The sequence below is a fragment of the Artemia sp. Qi Xiang Cuo genome, chromosome 19 (assembly GCF_049724085.1).
Source record: "Artemia sp. Qi Xiang Cuo chromosome 19, ASM4972408v1, whole genome shotgun sequence".
NCBI lineage: Eukaryota > Metazoa > Arthropoda > Branchiopoda > Anostraca > Artemiidae > Artemia > Artemia sp. Qi Xiang Cuo.
In genome coordinates, this window is record NC_142812.1 from 4,061,756 (window position 1) to 4,086,159 (window position 24,404).

The 24,404-nt window shown below is 36.3% G+C and overlaps 1 long non-coding RNA gene across 1 annotated transcript in view; it reads left to right on the plus strand.

Moving 5' to 3' along the window:
- Positions 1-1,562: 1,562 nt before the first annotated feature.
- The window catches only part of LOC148940419 (uncharacterized), a 387,233-nt gene continuing 364,391 nt past the window's right edge, over positions 1,563-24,404 (plus strand). Inside the window, exons 1-2 of the long non-coding RNA XR_016143331.1 lie at positions 1,563-1,735; positions 10,642-10,802. This is a non-coding gene — a long non-coding RNA (uncharacterized LOC148940419). The remainder of the gene's footprint in view (positions 1,736-10,641; positions 10,803-24,404) is intronic.

The window sequence follows — 24,404 nt, forward strand, 5'->3', positions numbered from 1 at the left end:
AAAAAGATCATGGCAGCGTTGTTTCTTCATTAAATTTTAATCAAAAACGAACAAAGATTAATTTAAAAAAATAAAGTTCTTCCGAGGGAAGCAAAGAGCGAAGTTGAAACTTAAAACGGACAAAAATTATTATTTCACAGCCTATTTAATATATATTAATATAACTAGTACAAATAAACCAACTAATTATGTTTTCCTTTGCTTTTATGATTATACAAAACGAGCGCTTTACTGAAAACACAAAATAATATGGGAGTTTTGGTAAAGTAAAAGCAAAACAACTAAGAACACTTTTTATAGAATGAAAATATTATCAATCCCTTTTAGGATCAATCCCTTTCAAGATAAAGCAACAATTTATTTTAGGATTTTCTTTATTTTTATACGTTTAATTTGGTATCACTTCTGCACAATGGCTCAATTCAATGACTGGCTCTGGTTTTGGTTCTTAAAAGGACATATCATGATTAGTTTGTACACAAGTTCAAAGTAAGGCCATCTTGATAGTATTAGGACTATATACTAGCTTTGGAATTTATATCATAGCTTGGAATTCACTGTTGTACAGAGAGATATAATCGGATTTCTAGAGTACCTATTACGTCTTATTTGATGTTCATTTCAAGTAATACTAAAGTATATTTATTACAAGATAAGATTATATATTACCCACTATTGATATTAGAGCTGGTGAGAGCAAAATGCTGCTTGATAAATCAATTAAATATTTCTTTACGCTGTTCAATCACTTCCCAGTTATTAAAAATTATTTAGTTTTACGCTTATGTTTTTAAGATAATTTAATTGTATACTGAAAGTTACTAATGTCACAACTGGTGTAAGACTATGAAAAGCTTTATAGATTCGTTTAGCGTTGTCAGGCTACATACTCACTTTTGACTCTTAAATAAATAATCCTGTTTTTTATGCTTGACTTTTGTGTTTTCAGTAAAGCGCTAGTTTTGTATAATCACAAAAGCATAGGGAAACATAATTAGTTAGTTAATTTGTACTAGTTATATTAATATATATTAAATAGGCTGTGAAATAATAATTTTTATCCGTTTTATGTTTCAACTTCGCTCTTTACTTCTCTCGAAATTTTTTTTTTTTTAAATTAATTAACTCTGTGGGAATTTGTTTCCCCTATATTCCTTATACGTTTTCTTACCATCTGAAACTGCCAGTTTGATCTTGGCATTTATTTGCTAAACAACTCCTGATTTGTTTATGAAAGAAAAGATGATAGTTGTATGATTAAAGCGGTGGATTTCTGCAATGGTAACAGCAGTGAGCAGTTATATATATCCTACCTGCTACGATTACCAATTCCTCGAATGTGGTTGGTATTTTAAGCGGATGTTCTAGGATTTTTTTTTGTGAAAGGGTTGAGGTTTTAGGGCATTGATTACTTAGACCCAAAGTATCCCAGTGTTAAAATGATTATCGTGAACTTGCGACTATAGGTAATTAAGAAATTTATATATTAACATTTATATATATTCTTAAGACAATAGTACCCTTATACTTTGTTTTTTCTTTTAGTTTGCAAATCATCTCTAAGTCGAAAATCCTTCTATTCAAAGAATGGGGAGTATTTCTGCGCAATAGATTTTCAGAATGAATTCATTTTTCACAGGTGTGCCTCTTGTAAGGCGCACATTACGGAAAAATCTGTCGTATATTTTCTGGGCCGGACGTATCACCAGGAATGTTTCAAGTGTGATGATTGCAGGTAGGCTTTAAGTTATTAGTAGAAGGAGGAATAATGGTGTGCTCGACAAATTGCAATGTAGCGCCTCAAATACCTTCTTTTGGTGGGGAGGGGGGGGGATTTTCCTATATAGAGCCTCCAATTCTTTTTTTTCTAGGGATTTCCTATGGACCAGGTGCAAATCCTTTTTAATGGATGATATCCCTATGGAGAACCTGCAGGGCAAATCTTATAGAGAAACACTTTCTATTTTTGATTGAAATTTCCTGGGGGATTCCCCCTGTAACCTCACTCTCTTTTTTTACATGGCCATATCCTACATGGCTTTCTGCGAATGCTTTTAGTAGTAATGCCTCCATTGATTCTGTGACGCCCATTCGGAGTACTTTTTTTCCATTGGTTCGACGGCACAAGAAGAAAATTTAACAGCGCATCCCTCTTTTGGCGACCAGGTGCCGCAACTTTAGGTTAAATTCCAGTTCTCATAAAATTCCCAATGCATGTCCTGTTTCAAGGTGAAATTCTCAAAGAAAATTACTTGGAGTGTGGTTGGTATAATAAACAAGTTTTGATAATAGGGAAATTAGCATAGGGAAAATAGCATTGGATTTTAAACGGAGCCTACTGACGTCACACCCTCGCACCTTCCGCCATCTGGCAAGATTCCCATTTTAGGCAAGAGTTCAATGTTCTAAGCAAGAGTTCAATGGTTCGGCTAGGTCAGGTGTTTTTCTATGACACACCCCCTTGAATTTCTGTGACAAGCCCTCTGATGTCACGCGACACACCTTCGCCCCTGTTTCTAGCTGGCAAAATGCTCGCCTGGGAAGTTCTGGATGTTTCAATTACTTGGAGTGTGAACGGGGCATTAGGCATTGAACTCTTAACCCCTCGCACCTGTACAATGTGGTCAGCAATCGGAGGTCACGACACTGATAAGAAAAAATAAAATGGAATTCCAGTTCTGTTGGAAGTGGTCTGGTAGGTTTTGGTCATGCATTGTTATAATTCTCGTCTGGCAAGATTCCCAAATGCTATGACACGATATAATTACTTGAAGTGTGGTCAGGATAATAGGAAAAACTCCGGTGTCGAAACCCCCTCAGGGCCCGTGGGCAGGTGACACTGGAGTCGACACAACCCCAAAAGAGAGTCAAAAGAGATCGGCGGGAAATAGATCCCCCACGCCCCTTTTCCAACAAATATATCCCATGAAAATTTTGAAATATCTATTTTGTTGAAAATAGTTCAAAGGTCAGATAAAAAAAAACTCAGGTGTCAATCCCCCAGGGCCGGGGGCAGGCGGTGTAATATATTCCCTGGGGGTATGTATGGCTCTTATGGAAGGAATGCTCGTATAAACTTCAGAGAGGGCTCTGTTCACTTTTTAGAGCTAAAAGAGATCAGAGAGAAACTAGCCTCCCTCCCCCTCCTCACGTCTTTTTGTCCCAAATGCATCCGCTAAAAGTTTTGAGATAGTCAATTTTTAAAACAGTTCAAAGATCATACAACAAAAACTTCAATGTCAACACAAGCCCCCTGGGCCTGGGGGCAGGCGCTGTAATTTATGGCCTGGGGGCATATGCGGTTCTTATGAAAGAGATGCTCGTGTAAACTTCAGAGGTGTCTTGCAGGCAACCATTAATACCTTGCCTTTCGATTTATTTTAAACCAACATTTAGTTTTAAAGTATAATGGGCAATTTGCATAATTGTGTGTGTGCGGGGGGGGGTCGACATGCCTAATATCCCTTAAGACATAGTTGCTTGGATCGTTCTACTATCCTGAAGAAAAGGGTTGTCTCAAAATTTTAGCTAGATGCGTTTGGAAAATGAATGGGCTTGAGAGAATGGCTGCTTACCCTCCAATCTCTTTTTACTCTTAAAAAGGGCACCAAACACTTGTGCTGTAATTGGAGTGCAAGTGGAGGAATCCCTCCTTCATATATTTAGTAAAACATTTTAAACAAGTAAAAACAAAGTGAAAACATTTTAAATGTACGTTGTTTCAGTAAAGTGCAAATTATGTTCTGGTCTTGAGAAGGCATGGGGGCTGTCAGCCCTACTCATGTTAAATTTTGCTCGCTTTGAGTTTGACTCAGTTATTTACTGTATGATTTAAATAAACAAAACCCGTTTAAAATGTTTTAACTTTTTTAAATTTGATAAATTAAAATTTTTATAGCTTTAAGGAATATATATCAGCGACTCTACAGGATTTTTTCCTTATTTTGCTGGACAATGCGATTTAAGGTAATTTAAGGTAATATGTATTCTACATAAAGAAAGAAAAATGAGCAAAAATGGGGTTTTTATAGGCCAAATGAAAATACTGAAAAAAACAAAGCGAATATTTCGAGAGGACAAATGCCTCTCTTCTTCAGCGCGAAACGAAATAATGTATCCAAGGAAAGTGCCGAAAAAAAAAACAAAAACAAACAAACAAACGCGGAAAGTCAATGTGAAAAGAATCAAAAAACCAAAGAAAAAACCAAAACTTAAAAGATGAATAAAACTCAATAAAAGCCAAAAATTAAAAGAATTAAAACCAAATACCTAACAACCATAAAAGCGAGTTATTCGCCAATATCCGCGATTGGCTCAAAATCCAAAAAAAATATGAACTGTCATCGACGGATACTGGCGAACAACTGACAAAGATAGGAAACAATTCATTCACTCAAAAAAACAAAATGAACCAGCAATTAAATAAGTTGGAGAACTATGTCATTTGATTTCGGATTTTAATTAATGCATTTATCGCAGACACCCTGTGAGACCTAAGGGGTTGTTCACGTGTTTGATTAGATGACTGGGACAGTGGTTCAAGGTGAATTTCAGGGATTACTAAAGTATCGGCTTCTCTTTTGAGAAAACCGATATATGACTCATTTATTCTTAAATCACCGGAATCTCTGTTTAAAGCTAGACCTAAATGTTGGTATTTATAAATTTCAACAGCTTCTCTGTAGTGCTGGACTATACCTTTGTCTTGCAAAATTAGACTAACTTCATTAAACAAAATAATCCGGCCTGGATTTTGGACAATGTGCTCTGCAAGGGAAGATTCAACATTTTCTGTTTTTTTCTACTTTTTAAGTGTATTATTAATTGAACTCGAGCGGTGGGTTAATCTATCCGTTATTTGCTGATCAGTTCTTCCGATATACCAAAGACCACAGCAAGGAATTCTGTAGACACCGGAGTTTTCACCTATCGGGATAGGGTCTTTACCTTGATAAATTTGGGACCTGATGGTTTTTCTGGGTCTGTAATAAGTGTAAATGTTGTTTTTCCTTAGATTTTTTTAAAATGTGGTCTGAAACCCCTTACGTATGGGAAACCAAGATAAACTGAATTTTCCCTTTGATTTGTGTTTTCTGTGGAACTATATGATAATCTTTTACTGCGTTTTGCAATTACAGAATTTATGAAACTAATTGGATAACCATTCCCAAATAAAATATCTCTAAGGTGGTTGACCTGGATTGTGCATTTCAGGAAAATTTGAGGTGTTGGGTAAGAGCCATATGCGGCTTGTGAGCTGTAGGATGCCGACGACTGACCTAGTCCTTTACGAAGTAACTAGAGAGCATTAATCTTTCATATGTCAATCTTATTCAAGTATTTTCTGTGTTTGTTTTATATATTTGACATTTCTAGCTTTTATATATTTGACATTTCTAGCTTTGCTGTTTTATATATTTGACAGTTCTTTCAATTTCCAATCGAATAAGCTCTTTTGAAAGTTTCTTAGACAATAAATGGCCATCTCAAAATTTCCGTCAGATGCATTTCGGGAAAATTTGAGGTGTGGGGTAAGAGCCATATGCGACTTGTGAGCTAAGATAAGATTTATTGCTGAAAAATGGTTATCACAAGCCCAAAAGGGCCGAATTCACACTTTAGCGTCAAATACAGTGAAAAAAGAACAACAAAAACAAACAATCAAACAACAACAGAAAATTATAAAAGGGTCAATGTCAAATACGTAAAAACTTTAAAAAAAAATTACAAAGTAAAATCATAAAATTAGAAGGCAAATGTCAAGTAAGCAAAAATGCAAAACAAAAAAAAAAAAAAAAACTTGTAAAATTAACAAGGGGATAAAGTAGAATTAAAACAAAAACATAAGTTAGTTGGTGACTAACAAACATAAATATAAAACCTCCAAATTTGCAAAATGGGCAACTATGTAAGGGATAAAAGTTCTTCATATCTTTCAGTGCAATCTCTTATTGGGGCGAGAAGGGGGATTTTTGTTGACACAGAACGCGGGAGGCGGGGTCGAAGAGGTGAATATTGACCGGGGAAAAGGGGAGATGTTCGAGGGTTATGAAGGGCATTGTTAGCAAAACGCAAGGTAATTTTTGCTCTCCTTTCCTTAAGGGTGACAAGGTTAGTTCTCCTAAGAAGGGAAATATAAGGCACTTTACCCTCATTGAAGATAATTCATAGGCACCTTTTTTGTACTGCTTCTATTCTGTCCGACAATTCAATGGAAATGCCAGGATGCCAAACAGGACAGGCGTACTCGAGGGATGGGCTTACAAATGACAGGAAAACCCTCAAACAATGCGATTCAGGACATCTAAATTTTTTAAGGAGGGAAAATGCAGCACTTGCACGTTTTAAATATCATTAATATGGCAATCCCATTTTAAGTTGCTAGAGATGGTAACGCCCAGTAATTTCATAGTGGTAAAGGACATTTCAGGGGGGATTAGACAGGAGAAAGAAGGGGGAGTTTTAAGGAAATTAATAGTAAGAACAGTTGACTTTAAAGGGTTGACTTTCATATCATCAGTAAGAGCTTCGGCTGATATCGATTCCAAAATGTACATTGGGTTGCTTTTGGAATTTTTGGAACATGTCTCTAAGACAGTTAGATCATCAACAAATTTCCATCTATCCGGGAAATAAACACCAAGGTTGTTTATCATTGTAAGAAATAAAATTGGACCTCAGAGGGTTCCTTGGGGCACACCATTATAAATTGGGAGGGGATCAGAATATACATTCAGGTATTTCACGACTTGCGTTCTGTTAGAGAGGAAAGACGCAATTATTCTAGTTAGATAAGGGTCAACTTGAAAGTCATTAGATAGCTTTTCTAATAGTATATTGTGGTTGATTAAATCAAAAGCTTTTTGCAAGTCAACAGCGATAACATTGAGCCAGGTATTGGGTTTTTCGAGTGTGTTGCATATTGTGTCCATAAGGTGAACAAGATAGTGGGTTGTAGATGTAGAGCGTAGGTTTCCAAATTGTCTTTAGTCAATATTTGGGATTGTTTTTACTTTCAACCACTCAGCTAAAAATGTTTCATATGACTTCGAAAAAACTGGAGTAAGAGCAATGGGACGGACACCATTAAAATCTTGATTATTACCTTTCTATTTACGGGAGTAATAAAACCTAATTTCCAACAATTTGGAAATCTACCAGTAGAGGTAATTTTATTAAAAAGTAAGGACAAAGGCTCTGAGAGATTGTCGGCAAAGGCTTTAGTTAGTACAATCGGAATGTCTAATGGACATGTACTACACTTTTTAATGTTCTTAATTTTTGCCTTCACATCCGAGGGCGAAATAACGGGAAAATTGAGAGAGCACAAATCATAAGGAGTTTCAAAAGAAAGGGGGGGGGGGGAGGTTCTGAACTATGGAAGAAAGAAACCTGTTCAGATCATTGGCTGTAACTGATGGGTCTTCTTGTAAATGGAAGTCTATATTATTATGTGTTTTCCCACAAATTTTCTTTATTCTATTATACCATTGTTTTGGCTTTGTAGAAAATAAATCCTGGACTTTGCATTTGTAATATGAAGAATCAGATTTACGTATTTCTTTTTTTATATGTTTACGCAGTGAGATCGCTTCGGGTGGTTTACCACTCTTTAGTAGATTCAATTTAATTCTAATTATGTTTTTCAATTGGCTAGTAATGTATGGTTTGTCATTAGAACATGTTTTTACTTTTTTCACAGGGAAGGAATTTATGTATTTTGTTTTAATCAGATTTTAGAATTCGGAGAATTTAAAATTAATGTCATTTTTTGCTTTGAAAGCCAGCCAGTTTTCGTTGGTTATACAAAATCCAAGACCAAAAAGGTGAGCATTAAAAATTGGGCGTTAAGAGGACTTCGTACCAAAACAAGTATGACTACAGCTGCTGAGACGCTTTACTAATGAATAAAATTGGTGGAGTCCTTCTAAAAGGGACAAGGGGCCAAAAGGGGCATAGAAAGCCTGCATATTGATGCAAATCATATCAAAGGCGGAATTTTCTTTTGTTGTTGGTATTTTTATTGTTTGCTTTAAGTTCAGGGGAATAAAAAGATAATTCAACTTTAGATTATTTGCATCATCGTCTAATAAAATGCAGGTAGTCAGAAATTTGCATAGGACGAAGCCGGCACTGCTGTGCAGTTGTTGGTAGAATTGCTGTCTTTGTGCAGCGTTTTGATTTTTTGGAACAATAGAAGCAGCAAAGCACAATCAAATTAAAGGGGCGTGGCAAAACTTTGGGTCTTACACTTACCCAAATGATTTCATCGTAATCTGAAAGGTTGGGAGTATGAATTAATTTAGGAAAGAGATAATTATTTACAAATAATAGTATTCCACCTCCCTTTTTACCTAGGGGGTGATCATGGGGACGAAGTTTTATGAATTGGGAGTAGTTATTAATTTTCAATAAATCAGGGTTCTGTGCTTGGACCTCTGTTACGGCAATTACATCAATTTTGTGTACTTGACAGAGGGCCTCTAGCTCGATCAATTTGTCGAAATTAAGGCTTTAGGCGCTCGTAACAAGCAACTTTGGGAAAGTAAAATGGTTACTAAAGAGGGCAGTTTTTTGTTTGTTAATTGTAGGAGGCAGTGGGGGGTGGGAGGAGCGTGGATCTGGGAGAGGAGAGGCATCTTTTTCGGGATGAAGGCTGGGATTCGTTTGAGAAGCAGGATTAAAAGGCGGGGCTGGACCCGGCTTGAGATAAAAGGAGGACAGCGGACAAATTATGGGGATATTATTAAGTAGGGATTTAGGGCGACATAAGTTAGAACTAAAACACTGGTTTACACTAGAATCACGTAATTCGATGCTTCTATAACCCGAATGGGTAGAGGTAGGGTCTTCTTTGTGATTATAGAATACGGTGGGGGTCTTAAATTCCCCGGAATGAGCTGGTGGTGGTGCTTCAATGCACACTGGTGTGTTACATGACAGGCTCGGGGGCTCCCGTTTTTTGACAAAGTTTTCTTGGCACTGTTGGAGGGGGGAGAATTTGTTTTCGGTGAGCTAGACTGCTTGAAGTATCTTACTGAACTTTGATGTAATGGTGGGAAGGTTGGATGTAAATCGTTTTTTGACAGGTCCAAACTGAGGAGAGAAGGAATTGGAGGGGGTGCTGACTGTGGGTTTAAATTTTTTCGGCACTATTTAAGAGCTTTTTAAAATATTTGTATCCATATTTCAAGTGAATTTGACTGCATTCATCGAAGCAAAGCCCACTTCTAAAACTTTCACACACCCTAGAATGCAAGAGTTTGCACTCAGGGACACTACATTCATTCTTCAAATAATAATTCTTGCACAAATGAAGGTATTTACACGACTTTTCCTTCTTGCAAATCCCTCTCCAGGCATATTTGCATATATCTTTATTAGCATTAACTTGTTTCCTGGATAGTTAATCACTAGTATTGAACTCACACCTAGTTTTACATGCATAATTAGGGCCAATTTCAGAATGAACTTGACCTTGAACACTTGTGCCTGAGAGGCTATTAAAACCAAGACAGTTTAATCCTTTAAACACACAAACTTGTCTTTTATCTTAGTTGAACCGGGAATCACTGGATTCGTATCTATTATTTTGTCGTTGACCTTGTCTTCTATTAAATTTTGATTTTTGATGATATTATCAGGAGCGACATTAGCATCAATTAGTCTTGTTTTAATATTGGTTTTAACAGAAATTTGGGATTTTTGCTTTTCCTGGATTGGAAAAGACTGGGGGTTACCAACTCTAACGCTTTTTGAAGTGGTTAGGGTGGACATTTCTATAATAACATTTTCAAGTTCACTCATCAATTATAGTAACCCCTGCATTGGAGGGAGGAGGTTTATTGTTTTAGGTGCAGTAGGGACATTGTTTAACAATTTGGACTGGCAGGAAGCACAGGTCTTGAATGTTGTAGCCTGGTCAAGGGTTTGGCAACTGAAATCAGTTGTTTTTGAATCGAAATTGGTTTGGCAGGACACATCGGACGTGGTTGCGGGGGGGACTGTCCTGGGGCATGGAACTGGTTTGGCAAGCAATTGATTTGAGACGAAAAGGGTGATGACCTCACTTCCTTCAAAATGTTGATTAGGTCACTTCCCGATGGGTGACGTGGAGGTGTCATAAGGGTAGACGGGGTCTGGGTGAAACAACGCAAAGAGTCATCAAAGGGTACTACCTTGTCATTAGTATCTTCTTTTGTAGTACAATCTAGGCAAAGCCAATGTTTTGACCACTTAAAACGTTCTATACCGGAGCAATGTTCATGGAAGTAAAACTCACAGCTACTGCACTGAATAGAGTTAATAGTAACTCTTAATCTGTATTCCTGGCATACTCTCTTTGCCATTTTTTTAACCGGAATGGGTTTTGATATATTATCGCTGATTAAAGATGAGTTAGCTAGGGTCACTGAATTAATTCATGTTCTAAGCTCTTAATCAATTCTGTCCAAAGTGAGTGAATCCAAAAAGGTGTTACCACTCTGAAGACTAAATGAAGACTGAGCTGTCGGCGACGACTGACGTAGTCCTTTACGACGTAACTAGAGAGTATTAATCTTTCATATGTCAATCTTATTCAAGTATTTTCTGTGTCTGTTTTATATGTTTGACATTTCTAGCATTTCTTCTCAATTTTAGACTGGTTCCCCTGGAATATGAAAGAGTCACGTTTTATGACAAACTAGATAAAAGACCAAGCCGGTCTACTGGGATACATTGCCAAAACTGCCGGCCGATCTCACTGGGAGATGCCGTCTGTCCAGTTGAATGTCATGTATATGCAAGATACTTCATTGAAGGTAGCTATAGACAGGCTTTAAATTAGTAGTGGTTTAAATTTTCTATTTTTTAAAACTTTGTCTTAACATGGGCGCCCATAAGCTGACTTCCAGGGGGGGGGGCAAACTTCGTCTAATTGCTACTTTTAAAGCTATATAGTAGAAATCTCAGAAAACAAAAAACTATAAAAATAAGGCAGCACCATTCAGCCAGGGGGGGCAAGAGCCCTCCCCCATATAGGCGCCCATGTTTGTCTATATACCTTAATGGGATATGAGGGACCAGAAAAAAGTTGGAGAAATTTTCAGTTAAATTATAAAACCGAGAAATGCATTTGATTGTGAAGAGTATATCGTGCACTAAATTTAATACTAAAAAATTCAAATGTTTTGGGAATTCCACTTGATATTGAAAGTATGAGAGAAAGTGAGAGAAAGAAACGTTCTTCTTCTGGGAGAGTGGAATCCGTCCTTAATAAAATAGACATGTGCATGCTTGACCAAATGGTCGGCGTAGCCCCGGCACCGATCTCCCGATTCTTTGCCTTTGGTTGGGAGGGTTCTGCGTGATAGGGGGCAATCATCGGATGCTCCCTATTAGGCGAACCCACAATAATTCGTCCAAAGATCCCACCTATAGTTGTCTCTCGATTTGTAACTACTTATGACGAATCCGGGTTGCAGCGGTAGCTAGCAACCTAGTAGGAGACGATCACACCCCATAGTAAAAACTAAAATAACCCATAACTCCTAAAAATGGAGTCAGATCAAAATAAGAAGTAAACTATTAGAACCGCCTTGTCTGAAACCCTTGTATAGCAATTTTACCGTCTCTTGGCTTAAACGATAAGGACATTATATTGGCCTGAATTAATAAAGAATGAATACTTGCGCATAGTAACTGAACTATTAATTAATAGTAGTAGCCTTACCTTTAGTGACAGTAATATCATCAGTAAGCTTATTGATTTTTACTAAAAGAATGACCTTTCTTCCACTTTTGACAAATATATAAGCAGATTATAAGGAAATAATAAAAATAGGAACTTATTTTTAAAATCGAAATTTTGTGGAACATATGTAGAGGATTTTTTGTATTAGTGCAAGTCAGACATTGAATGTTTTTTTAATATTCAATTACTTTTGGGTAGAATTAGTTTCACCAGTAGAAAAAATTTAACATAGAATAAGTTACCATTTTTAGATATGTAATTTTAATAATAATGAAATTGCCCTTTTCAATTTATTGTAAACCAACGAACAATAACCGTTGTTTACATTTTATGTCAATTTATTGAATTTAAGTTAAAAAGAGAAAAAATTAGTTCTGTACATGAAAGACCATTCAAATTAAGGTAATTAAGATGTTTAGATAATCGCCTGATCTTCATTAATAGTATTTTAGTTGGAAATGGATATCCTGAAAAGATTGTCTCTCGAACACTACAAAAATGAATAAAATTAAAATGAGCCCTTAGCAATAGACAAAGAGGAATTGAAAATCAATAACTCAACCTCACCATTTGTTGCGATTTTAGTGCCATATCGCACTTGCAGATTGCGGAATTTACCGATACAAAAAAGTTATGCAAAATGATGCTACCGATTCAAAAAAGTGATTTTCCTAGTTGTTCATGAAGGGGGACTGTAATTTCCCTGTGTAAGGTTTTCAACTATGTTAATTTTTTGAGGGGTTTCAGGCAATTCTTTCAAAATCAAAATAAACTTCTTTTTGCTTTAATAAACTTTTACTTTTAAGGCAAACCGAAATAATATTTACCATTTCTGAATCAGTGTCAAATGGCAATTTTTTTTCACTAGACAGTTTAAAAAAGTGCGTTTTTTAACTTTTGGTTACTATGGGCTGTTGTTCGCTCTTTACTAGGTTGCAGCTACCGCTGCAGGCCTGCAACCATGACGATTACAGCAGTAGCTGCAACCTAGTAAGGAACCACAGCCCATAGCAACCGAAAGTTAAAAAACGTGTTTAGAAAAAAACTGCCAAGTGAAAAAATTGCCATCTGACACTGATTCAGTAGTTATTTCGGTTCGCCTAAAAAATATAAGTTTATTACGAAAAGAAATTTTAGGTGATTTCGAAAAAAACCTGAAACCCTCGAAAATGGCTTCAGATCAAAATGAAAAGTGTACCATTAGAATCAGCATAGTCGAAAACCTTTTACAGGGAAATTACAGTCCCTCACCTTGAACAACAAGGAAAATCATCTTTTTTGCATGGGTAGCATTGATCTGTCTCCCGTTTTTTTTTTTTTCTTTTTTTTTTTTTTTTTTTTTTTTACTACGGGGCTAGTGGTTTACCACAATATCATAGAGAGGGGTTAATGGCTCATTCAAAAGCTATTTCTCGAATATACTTGCTTTTTATAAGTTTCGCCATCTGCAAGTACCATATGGCACATTAATGACACTTTGTGTGCCATTTCTCAAGGGGTAGGGGTAGCAGGCTACCAGAATTTTCAAATTTTGAGCTATTGAACATGGTTCTGCAGGAGAAATCAGTTAATTTTTCCAAAAATTTTTGAAATGAAAACAAACTTATTTTACAATACCATTCATACTACACCTACACGATAAATGATCTTTTTTTTTAATTTCGATCCATTTCCAGGTAATGAGTGGCATTTCTATTTAAGGGCAGGTAAAATAACTCCCTAAGCCTAAAGGCGCATGTCAGATGGGGAAAAAATCCCAATTGACACTGATTCAGGAATGGTAATCATTATTTCGGTTCGTGTTAAAAGTAAAAGTTTATTGCAAAAAGATATTTATGGTGATTTCCAAAAAAAGCCTGAAACCCCTCGAAAAAACATTGTTTTTGTTCCTTGTGCCTGTTGTTCATGTTCTTGTTTTTTGTTCCCCGTAGTAGCATAATATTTGTAGGCATGAATATATAATGAATCAGAGGTAATAGGCTTGGGACTGTCTGTGCAGGATTTTGACTCTTGTTGATAGAATTGTATCGCAAAGTGCTGAAAACCATGTTGTGACCAAGATGGGCCAAGGGTTGCACAAAGTCTCCTTTCATACTGGAGGTCCCAGCGACTTATTGCTTTTCGGTTGTAAGCCGGCTTAAGTGCTTCGATGTAGACTTGTGAAGATATGTTGATCACCGTCCTGCACTGGCATCCGGGATCATTGCTTTTCCTAAGGCCAGAACAATTTCAATGACTTAAAGAACATGAAAATTGGAACTTGGAATGTTACAACGGTAAAAAATGAATATTGTATCGACATTTTGACTGACGAATTCAGAGGATTCGAACTGGACATTAGGAGTTTCAGAAACTCATATCCCAGGGATAGGAAGCATGAAATTAGGTGATATAGAAGCTAGTAGTAATCAACCTTATACTTCTATGGCCCCCCTGTACCAAACAGGTTTCTGGTAGGTATAGTATTCTACCGGTCCTATAGGTAAACATTTTTACAGGGCATTACACCTTTTCAAAGAGATTTACGTAATTTACTAGATTTCTAGTTCATGATATATATGTCTTTTTTAGTGATAAACCTGTATTATAAAACCAGCGCGTCTTGTTTCGAGTTTTAACGGACAAGTTTTTCTGACACAATTTACAGACCAGATTTCTAGTTCATATATTTTTTGATAACTTGATAGGTGATTTGAATAAAAGGAATTCAAATATTTTGTCTATGAAATAGAAGCTAACTCAATTTGCGAAAAGATATTCCATTTGAACAAGTCTGATCTGATTGAATTGTCGCCGACAATGAGATTTAATCACTGCTAAGCCTATTGTTATTGCGAAAGGGTTACCTAATTTACTTCTTAGTGTTAAATGACAGATTTCCAAATACGATTATTTTGAAAAGCAGACAAAAAAATTGGACACTATAATCAGAATTATTTGATTAACATTTAAAAAGGGTAATGAGATATGTGATCTCTATAATACACAAGTGATGTTTGATAAGTATTGTCAATTTAAAATAGGATCTAACGTTCCTTTGTTCCCTCATTTCTGAAGGGCAGGAGATAACTTAATTTACTTAGACAATGAACGATATTAATTAATGTTTTGAATAATAGGAATGTGAATGATTCTAATTAGTGATTTGATAGTATCAGTGGAGAAAAAAAGTATTAAACTGATTAACATTTAAGGTAACTCCAAAGGAATTTTTAACTGATGTAATTTGTTATAAATTTGAAAGATACCTATCAACGAATCGTAAACATTTTATTAACATGTGCAAAAAAAGAGGTACTGAGATTTTTGTAACGTGGAGCGGATGGGATTTTTATTCACTTTATAAGAGGAAAATTATTTTTTGGAGAGTTAGGGCTCACGTATATTACGTTGGGATATGTGTGTCTCTTTGGGAGTATTTGTATCTTTTGGTCTGTATGTGTCTGTATGGGCGTTTTATTTCTCTTCGTGCTGTGTGTATCTCTTGATCCTGTGTGTGTGTTTCTTTGGGCTGTGTGTTTCTCTTTAGGCTGTGTGTCTCTTTTGGCAGTTTTGAATCTTTTTGGTCTGTGTGTGTCTCTTTTAGCTTTTTGTGTCGTTTTGAGCTTTGTGTGTCTCTGTTGGATGTGTGCGTCTCTTTGGGCCGTGTGCATCTCTTTGAGCTGTACGTGTCTCTTTGGACTGTTTGAGTCATTTTGGTCGGTGTGTCTTTATTTTGGCTGTTTGTGTCTCTTAGGGCTCGTGTGTGTCTCTTTGGAGCTATGTGCTTCTCTTTGGGGCGTTTGAATCTTTTGGTCTGTATGTGTCTGTATGGGCTATGGGCGTGTTATGTCTCTTTGGGCTGTGTGAGTGTCTCTTTTGGCGTTGTGTTTATCTTCGGAATGTGTGTATTTATCTTTATCCTGTGTGTGTCTCTTTAGGTTGTGTGTCTCTTTGGGCAGTTTGAATCTTTATGGTCTGTGTGTGTCTCGTTTGGCTGTGTGTGTCGTTTGTGTCTCTCTGTTGGGCTTTGTGTCTCTCTGTTGGATGTGTGCATATCTTTTGGCCGTGTACGTCTCTTTGAGCTGTATGTGTCTCTTTGAGCTGTATATGTCTATTTGGGCTATGGGTGTCTCTTTGTGCTGTTTGTGTCTCTTTTGGCTGTGTGTGTCTCGTTGGAATGTTTGTCTTTTTAGGGTGTCTGAGTCTTTTTGGTCTGTATGTGTCTCTTTGGGCTGTTTGAGTCTCTTAGGTATGTGTGTTTCTCTTAGGTGTTTGTTTCTATTTGGCCGGTCAGTGTCTCTTTGATCTGTTTGTGTATCTTGAGACTGTGTGTGTCTCTTTTGGATGTGTGTGTCTTTGGGCTGTTTGAGTCTGTTTGGTCTGTTTGTTTGTCTGTTTGGGCTGTTTCTGTACCTTTGGGCTATGTGTGTCTCTTTGGGCTGTTTGTGTCTATTTGGGCTGTTTGTGTTTCTTTGGGCTGTGTGAGTCTCGTTGGGCTGTGTGTCTATTTTTATTGTTTGAGTCTTTTTGTTCTGTTTGTGTCTCTTTGGTCTGTTTGTGTCTTTTTTGGGGTTTGTTTTTCTGTTTGGGCTTCTGTCTCTTTGTGCTGTTTGTGTTTCTTTGGTCTTTGTGTATCTCTTTGGGCTGTTTGAGTCATTTTGGTCTGTGTGTCTTTCTTTTGGCTGTTTGTGTCTCTTAGAGGTCGTGTGTGCCTCTTTGGGCTATGTGTGTCTCTTTGGGGCGTTTGAATCTTTTTGTATGTATGTGTCTGTATGGGCATTTTTTGGTATCTGTGTGTTTCTTTTGGCTGTTTGTGTCTCTTAGAGGCCATATGCGTCTCTTTGGGCAATGTGTGTCTCTTTGGAGGGTTTGAATCTTTTTGGTATGTATGTGTCTCTATGGGCGTTTTTTTTATGTTTGGGCTGTTTGTGTGTCTATTTTGGCTTTGTGTTTCTCTTAGGTCAGTGTGTATGTCTCTTTAGCCTGTGTGTGTCTCTTTGGGCTGTGTGTGTGTCTCGTTAGGCTGTGTGTCTCTTTGGGCAGTTTGAATCTTTATGATCTCTGTATGTGCCTCATTTGGCTGTTTGTCTCGTTTTTGGCTTTGTGTATCTCTGTTGGATGTGTGCATCTCTTTGGGCCGTATAAATCTCTTTGAGCTGTATGTGTCTCTTTGAGCTGTGGGTGTCTCAGTGGGTGGCCAAGCCTTCAGTTAGGCAGTAATCACATCACCAAGAAGTTTATGAGAGGTGTCTTTAATAGAAGGCCTAGTCTACCCAAGATTTCAAGTAATTGGGATGTAAAATGTGCATTTGATCTCTTTAGACTGCCAGCTTGGGATATTGAAAATCTTCAATTAAAGACACTAACACAAAAACTAGCAGTTTTATTTATTTTATCAGCTTGTGAAAGAGTTCAGTTTTTGGCCAGTTTATCACTTAGTAATATGATACACAATGACGATGGAAGTTTTGATTTTCAAATCAATGTATTGTAAAACATCGAAACCGGGCAACCACAAATCAGTAGTTAAATTTCGACCTTTTCAAGAGTCGTCCCTGTGTCCAGCGACGCACCTAGCTAGGTATATTAGAATGACATCATATCCAAATAGAAACGACGCACTTTTTCTTACATATCGTAAGCCTTATACTGCTGTGTCCAAGTCATCTATTTCTAGATGGATAAAAGAAGTTTATTTCTTGCAGGTATAGATATCAGTGTTTATGGTGCTCATAGCACACGGTCTGCCTCAACGTCCCACCTTAAAGCAAGAGGAATTGATGCAGATCAAATCATAAAATATGTAGGATGGACAAATGCCAAAACGTTTGCAAGGTTTTATAATAAACCAATTGAAAGTGGTCAGCAGTTATCTGTCTTTTGAATATATTCACTGTAGTTTGTTATATTTGAAATATCTTCCTATAAATGAATTTTTGTACAACAGCCTCTTTTAATGAACAGGACTATTATTCATCATTAGTGTTCGTATAGCTCATGCTGAACTTTAAAATCTCAGTTGAACTCGAAGGCGGAGCTAAGGCGCACCTTTTGGAGTAGAATTGATAAATTAAACAAAAACTTACCAAGTTTGAAGTTTGATTGTAATTCTACTCCAAAGAAGGAGCGCCAGCGTAGCTGAGAGTTCAACTGTCCTCCCAAATTCCCTTCCCGTTGAACTCTCAGCGTTTCATCATGAGCTTAACCACCGCATATTATAATGACTTTAAAATACTGGTTTTGTTTTGGTCAATCGAGGCGATTGCAAAGGTCTATCTCAGTTGAACTCTCAGCTACGCTGGTGCTCCTTCTTTGGAGTAGAATTACAATCAAACTTCAAACTTGGTAAGTTTTTGTTTAATTTATCAATTATTATCTAATGCAAACTTGAGACGCGTTAGTCGTTTACCCAGTACTGTTTTTCGGTTGGTCAACAAGGATAACTTTTGGTAATCTGGCATACTTCATCTCCTGAACAAGTCCTAAGCATATTATAGATTCTTTCATTACAACCCTAGAAAGCAGAATTGAACCACATTTTACCTGTAAGGGGATCATTCTTACCGGAATAAAATTTTGCACAAGTTTAATATAAAATGTAGCAGCAGCTGCCAACGTTTACTTGCAGCTATGTGGGCCGAAGGCCACGGCTATTCTACGCCTAATAGCCATATAATGGTTCACCAGCCGTGGGGGAATTTTTGCGTAAGAACAGATTGACGACAATTTATTTTTTTGCGTGTCTTAATTTGGGTTTCTTTTCTAATTTCACTTTTTTACGTTTTTCTTTTCTCCTTTATTATTTTCTTGGTTGTATTAATTTGTGTTTACTTTATATTTTTCCTTTTACTTACTGCTTTTCTCCTTTTTACTTTTTTTCATTTCCATTATGCAAATGATACATGTATATATACCTGTACACAGGGGGGGGGTATGGGATATGAGGAGAAATCCCTTTACATATGGAGTTTTTTTTTAATTTGGGTTTACTTTTTAATGTTGTCTTAATCTGGGTTTCCTTTTTTACTTTCTTCTTTTCTCCTTTCCTCTTTTCTTTTTTACTTCCTATTTTTGTCTTTTTTACTTTTTTCTCCTTTTCATCATACACATGGTAGATATAGATATACCTGTACGCAGGGGGGGGGGGGTATGGGTTTGAGGAGAAATCCTTCCGGATTTTTGCAAGGAGGACCTCTACCGAAAAAAAATATAATTAAATGGTGTCTAATATCTAATATAAAATGTAGTAGCCACTGGGGTTTTGGACCTATTTTATGTTGTTTTCATGTTGTGATGGCTTTTTATTGAAACGACCCTCTGTATTCAGGTTCGACATAATATGAAAAAAAAAACCGTAAATAGTCAAGACTGTAGGTATTTTTTCGCCGCAAAAAAAAAAATGTTTGAAGAATATGAATATATAAGGGTGTTGGACCTATTTTATGTAGTTTCCATGTTGTGATGACTTTGTATTAAAACGACCCTCTGTAATCAGGTTCGACATAATAACAACACAAATTAAAACTCAAAAAAAAAAAAAAATAAAAAAAAATTAACCATAAATAGTCAAGACTGAAGGTATTTTTCGCATATTCGCAGCTAAAAAAAAATGTTTGAAGAAAATAAATATAAGTCATAAAAATCATCCCTTTTTATGTATCAAGAGATTCAAATATTTATGCTTATTTGAAATGTACAAGTTTCATCAAGTTTAATTTTAGCCATCAAAACTTACGAGCCTGAGAAATTTTCTCGTATTTTCGAGAAAAGGGGGAATATCCCTTAAAAGTCATGGAATCATAATGATAATCACGCCATCAGATTCAGCGTATCAGAGAACACTTTCATAGAAATTTCAAACTACTTTCTGCGAAAATGTGGAATTTTGTATTTTAATTACCCAGCCATTAAAAATAACAAAAAAGAGATAAAAAAAAAAACAAGACTGCGGCCATTATAGACAAAAGATAAAAACAAACACAAAGCGGATATTTCTCCTTTATGGAAAAGAGGCGTCTTGTGCACAAAAGAAGAAGGATTAAAGCTAAAAATAAACTAAAAATAAATAAAACTACCACCAATATTGATAAAATACAATTGTTGCGATTGTTAGTTTTATTGTTTTGCATGTTTTTTATGAAATTCTAATCCTTTTAAAATTATATAGTAGTCTTTCGTTTCCCATTTATATGGGGTCGCCAGGAAACTAGGAATCATAAATGGGATCCTGAATGAAAAGAAGCACTTGTTTAGAAGAAGGATTTAAGACTAAAAGCTGTTTCTTAGTTAATCTTATTTTTATTTTCAACTGATGGGGGTGATGTGGATGCAACTCTTCAGATATATGACTGGATGACGCACTGCATATCCCCAGTAAACACAGTGGTGACTGGACATGCTCTCAGTATGGCCAGTTTGATTGCAACTGCGGGGGCCAGAGGCCTCCGCTATTGCACGCCCAACAGCAGAATTATGATTCACCGGCCATGGGGCAATTTTAGCGTAAGTATAGATCGACGACAATTTATTTTTTTGCGTGTCTTAATTTGGGTTTATTTTCTAATTTCCCTTTTTTACTTTCTTCTTTTTTCCTTTATTCTTTCTTGGGTGTATTAATTTGGGTTTACTTTCTATTTTTTTTTACTTCCTATTTTTTTCCTTTTTACTTTTTTTTATCATTTCCATTATGCACATGATAGATGTAGATGTACCTGTACACAGGGGGGGGGTATGAGGTATGAGGAGAAATCCCTTTACGTATGGAGTTTTTTTTGGTTCACTTTTTTATGTTGTCTTAATCTGGGTATCCTTTCTACTTTCCTTTTTTACTTTCTTCTTTTCTCCTTTTCATTATACACATGGTAGATGTAGATATACCTGTGCAGAGGGGGGGTATGTGTTAGAGGAGAAATCCTTCCTGATTTTGGCAAGGAGGACCTGTGCCGATAAAAAAAAATATAATGAAATAGTGGTCAAAAGGCACTCTTAATGTTTTCACCCACCCTCCACCATCCAGGAGTGTATCTATGCACACCTGAGTATGCAACTCGTAAATGGGGTCTCTCTTGTCTTTTAGGTTATAAACGATTCTCGTAGACGGCGTAGTAATTGTCGTCTGAATTGGTAAAGATCAAGGGAAAATTGGCAACTACCAAGTCTTACAACAGAGTGGACGGAGGTGGTTATTTTTGACTTAAGCCATCTTCTCACCACGGTGACCAGCGTTTACCCCCTCCCCCCAGATAATACCCCCCCCCCCCTGCTGAAAACACCCTCTCCTTGGAAAATACCCTCCCCCCTGTGGAAAATAAGGTTTCTAAATTTGAAACTTTAATTTTAGTTTTTTTCATAGTTTAAGTCAGAAAATAATTCTTTCAAGGTATATGGCCTCAAAAAAATGACAGAAATATAGTTAGGCATCTGGAAATTTTGTTAACTTAAGAAAAAAAAATCCTAGTATAAAGTGAATGTAATGTTTCATTTAAGTGTTTTTTGAAAAAACATCAGTGCCGACCCAGGAGCATTATGGTTTCTGCCTAAATGAAATTTATGCAACCTGGGACTAAACAAGCCGAATCGTTGGGTCAAACAGGTCGGCCCAATACTAGGATATTTGCATCTGTTAGGAAGCGACCATTTCAAATGCAAGATAATGTAGGTCGCTAGTATTGCTGCAATCAGGATGTAATACACTCACTGGGATATTTCATAGATCCATCGGGAATCCCCTCCTCTGACCCCCCACCATAAAATCCCTCCTTAACACGTCTGTATATTTCATTTATTTTTTAATGGTGAGTTGTGGTAGTTTTGCTCAAAATTTTCCCCGATGGTCTTTTCCGCGGGGGTTACTTTCCGAAGGAGGGGGAGGAACATTTTTCGTGTGATAAGATATTTTTGGAGGGGTTTAGCCCCCCCCTCCCCATTCAGTATATTCATTTATGTTACTTTACTGTGTTCATGGCCGAATGTTTGACTTTTAAATACACTTATTTGTTTAACTATCCAATATGCAGACTAATTGTACCAAACACATTTTGCATGCAGACCCGTTATTCTTCCTCCGCCCCCCCCCCACCTAATGTGCAAGTCTATAGCGTAAATTTATTTCTAAAGTAACGAAGAAACTAAAGTAACGAAGTTACTTTATTGTGTTAATGGCCGTATATTTGACTTTTAAATACACTTATGTGTTTATCTATCTAATATGCAGAATATTTGTACCAAACACATTTTGCATGCAGACCCGTTATTCTTGCTCCCCCCCCCCACCAAATGTGCAAATCTATAGCGTAAATTTATTTCTAAAGTAACAAAGAAACTAACACAAACAATGAGTTTTACACAGGGTAAATTTGAGTGAGTGGCGCATAATACACAAGTACCAAAATTCCTACGGAAATTAAAAAAATAAAACTCAAACAAAATTCCTACAGAAATTAAAAAAATAAAACTCAAATAAAATTCTCAAATTTGGAAAGCCTTATTTTCCACGGGGGGTATTTTCCGCGGGGGGGGGGTGTTCACCTAGAACCGCGTACTACAAACGGTTTGCTACATTTGCGGCAATTTAAAAGCTTTTAATATACTAAGATGTTTTTCCGTCAAAATGAATTTAAAAATCATTTACTATATTTTAGGGAAATCTCCAGGAGCTGCATGGTTTTGGTCAGCTACTGACTAAAAGAGAGGAACACTTGAAACAACTATACACAAAACATTCTAAACAACCACCTAAAACAGTTGGTTAGTTTCTCCTTTTCTCTCTCTTCCCTTCCCTCTCCTCTTCTCTCTTTCCTCTCTTCTTCTCCTCTTCTCTCCTCTCCTCTCCTCTTTCCTTTCTCCTCTCCTCCTCTTTCCTTTCTCCTCTCATCTCCTTCCTTTTGCCTCTCATCTCTTTCCTTTCTCCTTTAATCTCTTTCCTTTCGCCTCTCATCTCTTTACTTTCTCCTCTCATCTCTTTCATTTCTCATCCCACATTTTCCTCTCATCCCTCTCTCCCGTCTCTCTTTCTCTCTCCCCTCTCTTTCTCCCCTCTCTCCCGTCTCTCTTTCTCCCTTCTCTCCCCTGTCTCTTTCTCTCTTCCCTCTCTCTTTTTCTCTATGAAAGATATTAAGCCGAACTGGCCCGCCATGACAAAAAACCAACAAAGAGAAAAATCTCTAAAAAAAACAAACAAACGAGACTGTAGCCAGTGGAGAGAAAATAAAACAACAAAAACAAAACATCGCGGATATTTTGCCTTTATACAAACAAGGCGTCTTCTGCACGAAAGACACACAAGAAGAAAAAGGAAAAAAAAACAAGATAAAACTAAAAACCAATAAAACCACCACCACAAAAAAAACAAAAAAACAAAAATGTACAATTGGCGCAAACTGATCCACGTAGGGAAAAGATTCTAATATAGAGTTACTTCAGTGAGGACACCAGAGTAACTGAGGAAAAATAAAAAACTGTAAATTAATTTCATTATTCTTTTGCGAAATAATCCTTTTGTTAGCTATTACTGAAGCAAACCGTTTTGGTCGAGCAGGTAAAATAGTCCCCAGGTGATTATTTAAAAAATTTACTCCCTTATTAACTGATGATTCATTCTTTCGAAGGTTATCAAAAATTGGATCAGTATTTAAACCACCTGTGTCCCTATTTATGGAAATGTTATCAAACATATGTTTTTTAATGTCTATGGCTTCTCTCGCCCATTTTTTGTAACCATTATCATTAGTAACAACCAAAGATTCATCAAAACTGAAAAAACTAACTTTCTTAAGACAAATATTCTGTTATAAATCTAAAACAAATGCGTCTGGAGGCCTGCTTAATTGTAGGTTTTTTTTCTATTGATTTTTGGTGTTCAATAAACCTTTCAACAAATTGTTGGTGAGTCCTACCAATATAGAACTTCCCCCAAGAACACGGAATTTTATACACCCCACTTACTAAATTTCCCTGAGTTAAATCCTTACCAGAACTAAAAAAAACTACCCATTGGCCTCAGCGATTGGAAACATATATCAATATCAAATTTACGTAAAAACCGTGAAAGTTTATCACCCAAACCTGGTACATATGGTAATGAAATGAAGCTTTTTGATACAACTAAATCTAAAGAATGAGAAACCTCAATAACCCTACTATTATGTTTAACCCGTCTATTTTCAATTATTTTATCAATGAACTTAATTGGATAACTATTGCAAAACAAAATATCCCTCAAATATAACAATTCCGAATCCAGAAATTCCTGGGAACAAATTCTAAAGGCTCTATCCACTAGTGAAATTACAACCCCCTTTTCACCGACATAGGGTGGCAAGAATGAAAATTTAAATACCTATCATTGTTTGTTGGTTTTCTGTAAATCGAGAAAAGTAAATGGAGTCCCTCTTTTAATTAATAAAATATCCAGAAAAGGTAATTTATTATTATCCTCAAACTCAACTGTAAATTTAATATTATCATCGAAACTATTTAAATTCTTACGAAAAATGTTTAATGAGCCCAATTTATGTTTCCAAAAACAAATCATATTATCCATGAATCTGCCCCAGAGGCCATTGGATATTCTAGATCAATGTATAGAGAAGGTTTTAATGACATCTCTGAATAGATTTGCCTATAGATCTGTATAGATCTTATACAAATTCCATATATTTTAAGCCTTTTAATTTTCATGTTTAGATCG